This window comes from Strongylocentrotus purpuratus, unplaced genomic scaffold, assembly GCF_000002235.5.
Source record: "Strongylocentrotus purpuratus isolate Spur 01 unplaced genomic scaffold, Spur_5.0 spur5_scaffold_17, whole genome shotgun sequence".
NCBI classification, from domain to species: domain Eukaryota; kingdom Metazoa; phylum Echinodermata; class Echinoidea; order Camarodonta; family Strongylocentrotidae; genus Strongylocentrotus; species Strongylocentrotus purpuratus.
Window position 1 is genome coordinate 26142176 of NW_022145602.1, and position 10887 is coordinate 26153062.

The following is a 10887-nucleotide window of genomic DNA, read 5'->3' on the forward strand; positions in this document are numbered from 1 at the left end:
GAAACCTCACAACATACGTCACAGTGTTACCAATTAGTGTGTCACTGATCACATCTCCCAAATTCATAACTTACCTATTTCTAATCAGTTTTTGCTCAAACTATCACTGACCTGTTTCTCTCATTTTTCTGCTTCTATCAAAGGTACTATGTCCCATTTGCTGGCCAGAAAAAATTAAAAAGTTAAATTCCAACTGCATTTTAAAGGTAATACTTATTTAGAACTTCCCTAAAAAAGGTGGGGCTTGAAAATGTCTTCAAGTGGGAAAATAATGACTATTAGTTGTCAAATCGACTTTAGGGCTATAGAGCCCAAAAGTAATAGTCTTGATTTTCAGACAATTGTACCGAATGGTCATACGTTTTATGCTGCGCAAAGATTTAATCAGTTTAATCTTGGCCATCACAAGAAGTGGGTTATTGGTGTAGACAAATGCTCATGTACCCTTTACAACTCTTTTCATGCATGTTATTACCAAAGAAGAAAAAAAGCCAGTCAGTCACTCAATAGTGTCTGACAGTGAAGTCTAGCAAGTAAATGGGTTTCCTTGCATGATTTGAATATGACGACACTGCTAACGTTTAAATTTCACAGATAGGACATACATGACATGTTCATAATTCCTGCAAAGTTCTACAGAATTTGAGGTTGGCTGCAAAAGGGACATAGTACCTTTAAAACCAATTGATTTTCAGGATGAAATTCCCGTTTAAAGATAAAGTCCAGTTCTGTTCATGCAACTGTATTGTAATAGAAACTGTGTAGAAGCAATGGGGATAGGTCGACCATAAATATTAGTGTATATGCTGTGAGGTTTTGGAAATCATCAAAATGATGAGAAATTGGCCCATGCAGTCTTGCTCAAAGCATATAGGTCCATGCTCACAGTCACAGATATATATAATACTACACAAACATGCATGAAAGTGTGGTCCACAACAGTTAGTCCTTATACTTATATTTATTTTCGAATGTGAGTGCATTTGAAGAGCCATCCTTTTTCAGGGGACATTTGTCTTTATTACTCTTACACACTGAAATAAAAAGAATGAAAAGACGAACAAAAGTTGTTCACCTTTCACAGAACTCCACCTTCTTTGTCTTTCTAAAGATTGGCGTTAAAAACAAATTCTACGCGGGGGATGGTAATTAATACACCCTCATTGGACCCAGGATCGACCCCCTGGTTTGGAGGTTACAGCAAGGTGAAGATGTGAGTGTGTGGAGAAGGAGAGAGGGGAGGGGGAAGGGGGCGTCAGGTAGTGAGGTGACGCGATGTGGATTAAAATGGTGTCAACAACAAATTGGAGAGAGTTAATCGCGACCGGATGGTAGGTGACATGACTTGTGGAGGCTTGATGATTACGAAGATGATTATGATGATGATGATGATGATGATGATGATGATGATGATGGAGATGGTGATGTTTGTATGACTGTGACGATTGTAACGATGATTATTATGATGATGAAGGAGATGTGTTGATGATGTTGATGATGATGGTGGTGGTGGTGATGATGATGTGATGATGATGATGATGATGATGATGATGATGATGATGATAATGGTGATGATGATGATAATGGTGATGATGATAATAATGATGGTGATGATGATGATGGTGATGATGGTGATGATGATTATGATGATGAAGATAATTAGCATGATGATGATGATGATGTTGAAGAAGATGGTGATGATGATGATGATGACGATGATGATGACGGTAATTGTAATGATGATGGTGGTGATAATGTTGATTAAGAATTATAATGTTCATATGGAATCACGAAAATAGTTAGTCCTAGTTTCTAATTATAACAATGATCATAAGAACAATAATAATCTGTCTTACCGCACATTTCACACGGTGAAAGATTATCTATATGCTCACTTAAATGGCTTTCGAGACAATTATGCAATAAAATGCATATAAGGGACTTTAAACAATGGCGTAGATTTTCATTAGCGTGCGTTAAAAGTAAAATGATATCGGAAGATATTTGAAGGATACTTGACATGTCATTCCAGGAAGTGTCTAGTGACAGAATGAAATCCCTCAAATGGTAAATTCCAGGAGCAGTTAATTTAGCTGGTACATATTATCATGTCCTTAAAGGGATCCGGTAAATTTGTCTCAGATTCTGAAACAAAAGTCTGGGTTTAGCTCATGCTGTAATGATAATTATAAACCTTTAGGTCAGTCAGGAAGCCCATGACTTTTACAAGCCGATCGCCTGTCTGATTATAAAGAAATTTATGATTGGAATTTAAAACCGTTTGCCAAACGGTTTTCATAACAATACAAGTATGGTAAAACCGGTCACTCAAAGATTTTTTACTTTTTTGAGGCACTTCTTGATCATTTTGTTAGGGCTTCAATTTAACACCATATCACAGACACTGATAACACGTAGGGCCGTTTATCTCAGATTTAGCATTGTTAAACGATCCCTTTAAGGATAGAGTTGAGTTCTGGTCATGCGATTGCATTGTGAAATAAACGGTGTGGAATCGACCAGACTGAAGATTAACGCTGTAACATATAAGTATGGGTGTTTACGGCAAGGTTCTGGAATCATCAACATGATAAGAAATTTGGCCCAGTCTTTGTAAAAGCAACAAGCACCTCTACACAGACAGAAGTATATGGGACTACACAAAAATGTGGCATAAAATGAGGCCCACATTTTTTATTAAAGCTGTTACATGTCACATTTATAATATGAAGGCATTTGAAAAGCCATGCTTTTCAGGGAACTTTGAAAATAAAAAAGCTTACAAAATATTTTTCACCTTTTCCCCAGAACTCAATCTTTTCTTTAATGCCATTTTACATAAATATACGGTGTTCTGACATTTCTAGGTTTTGTTGTTGGTCGTGTTTTTTTTTCTGTTTTTTTTTCCTCCAAAACACAATTCCTGATCCTTGCTTCCAACTTTGGGAAAACTGTTGTCGAAAGCACAACATAAATCAAAACACATCTTTCAGATTCAGGGTAAAAAGGAAATACAAATTCTAAGAATGAGATATATGAAACTGACTCGAAACTTTTGGAGGAAAAAAATAATTGACAAACTCTCAAAACGATTTCCGGGTCACTTTCAACAAGGAACTTATTAATCAGCAACGAATTTTAGTTCGAGAGAGTTTTTGCGATCATCAAGAAGTATCATAACTTCTGACCCTGGCTCTCAAGTTTAGGGAAATAATGTACAAGACTTTCGATCATTTCTTTCAGGAATTAAAAAAACAATTAACTGAAGAACGGGGCTTTTCAATAGACCATTTTCGTAGTGTAATCAAATTCAATAACTTAATTGTTGCTAGGTAGGGCAAACAGTATGGCTTGTCCTACCTAACAACACATAGCATATGCAATTAGCATTTTTTTTTACTATTGAAATACAATAATTCATAACAGGTGAATGAAATAATTTCAAACATGGCACGTCTATGCATTAAATTTGATTACATTCCGAAAATGGCCAATTCATTAAAAAAAAACATTTCTGAACCAGTTCTCTCAGCTTTTAATAGGAAAGGACCTGAGCTTTGATAATGAAGTAGAGCACGGGTCGGGACCTACGGTCGTGACCTTCAGCCGTCACTCAAAGCTGAAATTTGACCACAGGGGTCCCTTTGAGTGACCAGGGGCGGTCTTAAACTTGACCTCTCTGTATTGTCCGCAGAAGGGGATACTTGTTGTTAGTCAGTCATGCACTAGTCTGCAGGCACAGATCCTAATTTGACACTTTATAAAAAAAAATCATTGTGTCTTGAGAGAAGTCTAGCCCATTTGACACTTTATCAAAAAATCATTGTGCCTTGAGAGAAGTCTAGCCCAGCTACCTACTGGTTGTGTCAGGAGCAGCTACAGAACATGGCCTATGGTAATTTTATAGTGCAGACTCACTTTTACGACTGACCAGGGTTTGTGCCTGCAGACTAGTCATGCACTGCATTGCCTTGAATATTCTACACGGTGTGTCATGAAAAAACAAACAATAGCCTTGTTTTCCACATTTTGCTCGTAGGTCATAATTTGACCAGATAAAGCTACTACCAACAGTGACAGCATTCAGAATGAATGAAAAAATATATGCATGTTTGTTTGTTTGTTTGTTTGTTGTTTTTATTGTGCGTTTTCAAAATAGAACATATTAATCATATACATAAAGTAACAATTTTTTCTTCTTTTAACATAATTATACATTTTTAATTACATTAAAGATACTATGTCCCTTTTGCAGCCAACCTCAAATGTTGTAGAACTTTGCAGGAATTATGAATATGTCATGTATGTCAGATCTGTGAAACTTAAACGTTAGCAGTGTCCTCATATTCAAATTATGCAAGTGTCACAGGTAAATCCTTGTTCACCTGCACCCAGTTCAGGGGTTTATTTTATACAGGAGATTTTAGTTAAAGAAACAAGAAAACAAATAAGGATATCTCCACAGAGTAGTTTGAGTGAAAGATCCGAAAGAAAGGATTTATTAACACTTAACCTCAAAGGTAGGTTAAGCTACAAACTTATCACTCATCCAAATAATAAGTATAATACATAAAAACATGTATTGGTAAACCATATAACAGTTATATATATCAGCGGAATATTTAGCCGACATGCAAGGCTTCACAAACTAACAGTGATAACTCTTAACATATACAGGTAAAATAACTTCACAAGGTTTAAAAGAAAGGGACTATAATTATCTTGAGGTATAAAACTATCAATCCTTCTGTTCATCTATGGCCAGGGCGGAGAGCGTTGCCTTGGTAACAGGGGGGACAGTCTAAACCAGTTCCGATCGTCTAATACAGTAGGACTTTTTAAGGGGCTGAACAGGGCGACCGATATCTGTTCAGGGAGGGTGACAACCAGGCGAAGGATACAATATTTAACAGTAGAAGAATTAACAGTACAAGAATGTGGTTCTTGTACTCTCCTAAAAATATGACTTGTCTCGCTGGTGTCCAAATTAGCTCTCCCATTATTAATACAACAATGAGATATAATAATTGTAATTCTATAACCCGACATGAATAGGATGAATAGAAGGAGAGAAAGAGAGAAAGAGATAAAGAGAGAGAGAGAGAGAGAGAGAGAGAGAGAGAAAGAAAGAAAGAGAGAGAGAGAGAGAAGAATGAGTTGATAACAACTAACCTAATAAACTTACTCACAACAAACTAAGAATAAAATATATACAAAGTAGTATAGAACACAACATAACTATGCTACAAAACATGAGCTCAGCTGTACAACAATGTCATGAAATGATAAAGTAAAACCTAAGCTATTATATTCCAAGTCTCATCTCGACTGGAATAGAATTGAAAAGTTCAGAACATAACTAAACTTTGGCAAATTGAGTTAGGCCAAATTATTATGTTGATGAAATAAAAATATATCACATCTTTCTTAGAGTAAACCAAGAATAAATATCAGGGCAGTATAACATACTGAAATAGAACATATCCTATTCTATTCTGACTGAATGTAATTCATTTCACTTCTTCTATCAAATAAAATACTACTAAAGACTTATGATAGTGAATATGAACAACTATATTAAAAAGGCAATATTCAATTACAGCCTTAGCAATGAATTAAAAGGAATTAGAAAACAGTGGGTCTTACCTGTTCAGGGAGGGTGACAACCAGGCGAAGAATACAATATTTAACAGTAGAAGAATTAACAGTACAAGAATATGGTTCTTGTACTCTCCTAAAAATATGACTTGTCTCGCTGGTGTCCAAATTAGCTCTCAAAGGGAGAGCCAATCTTCCTCCCAAACTAGGCAAACAACCCCAATATTCCCTATCCCTAAGACAAGGGAGTACCAGTAAATGTATCCACTGGTCATTCATTGTTTATGTACTCTACGAATTAGGGAAGTGGTCTGGGTTTTTGACATAAACAAGGCCTATATGACAGGGGTCTCTTTGTTCCCTTCGCCAGTGGCATATACCAGCTAGGTGGTCGAAACATAAAAAAGGTTTAAAGGGATAATTCAAAGATGGGTGTAACAATTTAAAGCAATATAGGTTTACTCAAACCTTGTTAATAAACAGGGTCTGACACAAGGAAAACCGTTTACTTGCTAGACTTCACTGTCAGACAATATTGAGTGAGTGACTGGCTTTTTTTCTTATTTGGTAATAACATACATAAAAAGAGTTGTAAAGGGTACATGAGCATTTTTCTACATCAATAACCCACTTCTTGTGATGGCCAAGATTAAACTGATTGAATCTTTGCGCAGCATAAAACGTATGACCATTCGGTACAATTGTCTGAAAATCAAGACTATTACTTTTGGGCTCTATAGCCCTAAAGTCGATTTGACAACTAATAGTCGTTATTTTCCCACTTGAAGACATTTTCAAGCCCCACCAAGTTTTTTAAGGAAGTTCTAAATTAGTATTATCTTTCAAATGCAGTTGGAATTTAACTTTTTCATTTTTTTGGCCTGCAAATGGGACATAGTCCCTTTAAATAAGATGCATACAAACACAAATATTTTTCAATGGAAATAGATTGATTACAGAAAACGCAGGAGACCGCCATCATGAGCGTATAATAGCATATTACAACATTATAAAAATCATTATCAGGTAGGTCTATATAGTAGGCCCTAATTTGGACAAAATTCTTTGTGGCAGTTAAAAATATGTGTTTTGTGTGTATATTTACAGCCTAAATCAAATAAGTTGGACGAACTGTCTTGAATAAAACTGTATGACGTATCACTTGGTTTGAAAAAGTACACAGTACGGACGGAAAGTTTACCTACTAAAGCTTAAGGCTGGTAGATCCCCCAAACCAATGAGGGTTTATTGTCTAACTCGTTTTAGGTTTAGCTATTTAAATGGTAACCCTGAATGGAAAGGAAGAAGATAATGTCAAATAAAAGAAACAAGGCAAAAATCACAGTTTTCGGAACGCTCTATATAATTATGTTGTAGTACGCAATATCCAATATGGGTAGGGGCGGCGATCCCGAGGTTGGACGAGGGGACACGTCCCCCTCATTTTTATTATGTGGATCGTCCCCCGTCCCCCCCACAGGAAAATTTGAAAAAGTGCACCAAAAGAATGTAAAGCAAATACTGACAAAAGACTGCAACACACCTTTAGGCTCTGTAGGGCCCAAGAATGCAGCGTTCAGACTAATAAAATGCAAAAATCTTCTCGCTCGGTCGCTACGCCCCTCGCACAATATCATTTCGTCACCTTCGCCCCTCTCATTTATTTTGCTACCTCATCCCTCGCATTTCGCCCCCCCCCCCCCCCCCTCGGTCATGAATAGAAATCGCCGCCCCCTGAATATGTGTGGTGTGTCTTCCTTCTTGTATAATGAACTTTCATGCGCCGTATGAATAAATTAAGTCTACTCGTCGAGTAGACTTGATTTAATTTCGATTTCTTTAGTCCACTTTCCACCTCTCTCTCTCATAAAAAATTGCGATATGGTTGCATTTTCTTATTTGTGATTCTATTTTTGTATTACCCCGTGCTTGAATGAGCAAGCTAAGGGTCATTCGATTTCCATCTGACAAGTTCTGATGATTGTATTTTCGTTGTGACACCCTGTAGCAGTGACCATAGGTAATTATTAGAATAGACACATCTCTGTTATCGTGTTTGTCCAGTGAGGTGGTTGTGGTTTTCTGTCGAAACAATTGATCTTTTGAGAAGGATGTTGAAGTTATCTCGTCACATCCTTGTATAGAAGACGATTTGTTTTATGTTAAACTCTAACGTTTAAGAACTAACCCCCCCCCCCTCAACCTCTCCTTTCTTTTTTTCTTCTTTTTAGTTTGTTCTTGTTATTGCCCAGGATAATAGCAGACTACGTTCGGGGCTTACTGTTAATTTCCGTAGGTTATATTTGCAAACCTGTAAAATATGAATGATACTTGTTTTTCACGTTTACTTCGCTTTCGCTTTGAAATAGGAGAGAATAAGAATAAAGATGTTTTCCCCTAAGGAATATAGATGAAAAGGTATTCTTCAGAGTGTCAATTCGTGATTTCAATGGCGATGTAGATATAATTTAACTCAATCAACCACATTTTAGGGTTAATTTGTTTATTTTCCTTCAATTACTTGTTTATATATAGGCCCATTCGTTTTAATAATTTTTATCTTATTCTCATTTTTAAAATATTGCAGGGACTGCAGAATGAGCAGGATAAACACTGATATGGTATACCCAGGGTAAACCAGACCCAAGTGATAATATTTTGTCATTATCATTAGCTAAATGTCTTTTAATTTTTTCATTTAAATGTTACCAAAAAAGGCGAGAAAAGTATATCTGGCACACACTGCTTGCCTATAAAAATAAAGTTGTATACTTTGTTAAACCCTCTCAAACCGATACTATCCAAGTTTGTTTAAACTAAACCAAAAACAACCAAAAAAGAGAAAAGAGGGTGACCGTCATGACTCGTAAATTAAAAAGTTACCTTACATAGAATTCGAAATATCGTACTTATCCCTTGAAATTATTTGTTCCTGTATATGCAGTCAAGAACATACTAAAGTTTCCAAAACGTTTGATGCGAAAATTCTAGGTAAAATGAAATTATCAAAGGAAGTAGTCGTATCAAACAGTTGAAATGCATCTCTACCTAAAGCATATGACGTTATTTCTAGTTTCTAGTTGAAGAAAGGAAATTACTTTCAATGGAAACCGAAATGGATGGGAGAGGATTTCCGCCTGTACCATTCGGAAACATTAAACGTCATTTTACGAGGAAAAAAAAGAGTTCAACCCTGGTTATTTTCCCCTTCGGTAAGGCGGGAAAAATAAAAGCGAACTGCGGTCAACTGTCAGGGATATGAAATTTCTTTCTTAGAATCAGGAAATGGTATTAAAACGATCGCTCTGCAAATGTGAAATTTCCTTCACAGAATCAGTTAATGGTCTTGAAACGATCGGTTTGTAAATGTGAATTTCCTAGACACAATCAGGAAATGGTCTTAAAAAGATCGGTCTGTAAATGTGAAATTTCCTTCATGAAATCTGAAAGATATTGTCCGAGGCCCCCACCCCCTCCCTCCTTCCCTCCACCCCACCCCTCTTGAAGAACAAACATATATCCGCAAACAGAGACACAAACCACAAACGTACCCTCATATTTTCATTTTCTTTCTTCAAGGAAGTCCGGTTTGGCCAGTCATTTCCCAGCCGTTGAGAAAGAAGTAATAATAATATAATAATAATTTTTGTTCTCTGTAACTTCTCATGTACTTTATAAGTTTAATGTACTTACCTTGTTAGGCGCCTTGAGCATCTCTTGGGGTGGATATGTGCGCATTATAAATGTTGTTATTATTATTATTATTTGGTTTGACGGGTTGTTTTACATGACTGCTAAAAAAATCATGTTTATGCTTGTAAGTAAGCAACCAGGGGACCAACGGCTTTAAATCCTCTCCGAGGGACTTGGTAATGAGGATTAATGCCTTACCAAAGGGCACTAGGGCATTGTCTTGGCTTCGAACCCAGGACCCCACGGTTACGAGACGACTGCTCTAATGAAAGATTTATTCTATGTGATTGCTAAGACTTTCGAGAAATCAACTCAAGCACAAGTTCAATAGCCAATCGTACATCACATAAAAAGCATATCGGGGGGGGGGGGTGTTTCACAAAGATCCTAAGTTGAACTTATCTCTAAGTTGGACTTAACAGTTATGGAAAGCCGTTAGCATCTATGAAAACAAATTGTTAAAGTTATTTTAAAAGGCATAAATGGCTTTCATATGTTCTATTATCAGGGAGATTTTATGTTCTTGATGTGAAATTTATAAAAAGTCTAAAAATACTTAATTTTTCAATTTGGAACGTATGTCATTTTAAGGCTAAAAATGGCTCTCCATAATCTTTAAGTCCAACTTAGAGTTAAGTTCGACTTAGGATCTTTGTGAAACACCCCCCGGATAACTTAATGTCATTGATTGTTATGTTCGCGCAAATTCAACATGGGCAAGGATCAGGGTTGAAATTGCCTGATTTCTCTGCACTCTCTGCAATTGTTTTAAAGGAAGGAAATCGTTCAATTGTTTTTAAATCTGATTTTTTTTTTACTGTACCCACAAATACCATGGGTCAATTTCAACACAAAAATTTGTTAAAGGGATCCGGTAACTTTGTCTCAGATTCTGAAACAAAATCCTGGATTTAGCTCATGCTGCAATGATAAGTATAAACCTTTAGGTCAGTCAGGAACCCCATAACTTTTACAAGCCGATCGCCGATCGCCTGTCTGATTATCAAGATATTTGTGATATTTGTGAAATTTGTGATTTGTACCGGAGTGTTGGCTCAGTCAGTAGAGCGTCCGCCTCACAACCGGGAGGTCGTGGGTTCGAACCTCGGCCGCGTCATACTAAAAGACGTTAAAAGATGGGAGTTGTTGCTACCTTGTTTGGCGTTCAACAATAAGGGATAGAGCAACGTCGATCTGGCGCTGCTCAGTGGCTGCCGGGCTTACGATCAATTGGGCAAAAAGAATTTCCGTTTCGGTTTAATAAAATTTGGATTGGACTATTAGGCTATTATTATTATAAAATCAAACGTTTTTTTAATAACACTACATACTTTTTTGAGGCATTTCTTGATCATTTTGAATCGGAATTTTGTTAGGGCTTCAATATCACACCATATCACAGACACTGATAACACGTAGAGCCATGCATCTCAGATTTAACATTGTTAAACGATCCATTTAAATATATTGCGTATATGGCTTACATAGGCTCAATTTAAAACAAGGTGAAATTGTAATATATTAGGCCCATATTGTGTAGATGCCGTGACGTCCTCATTTCTTTCATTACAACAATAAGAGTAACAAATAACAACA

The 10887-nt window shown here is 36.5% G+C and overlaps 1 long non-coding RNA gene across 1 annotated transcript; it reads right to left on the bottom strand.

Moving 5' to 3' along the window:
- Positions 1 to 4470: 4470 nt before the first annotated feature.
- On the bottom strand, positions 4471 to 6087 carry LOC115924963. Its single transcript, XR_004064508.1, has 2 exons — positions 5647 to 6087; positions 4471 to 4866 (listed from the first exon to the last, which is right to left on the bottom strand). It is a non-coding gene; the product is annotated as an uncharacterized LOC115924963 (long non-coding RNA).
- Positions 6088 to 10887: the final 4800 nt, after the last annotated feature.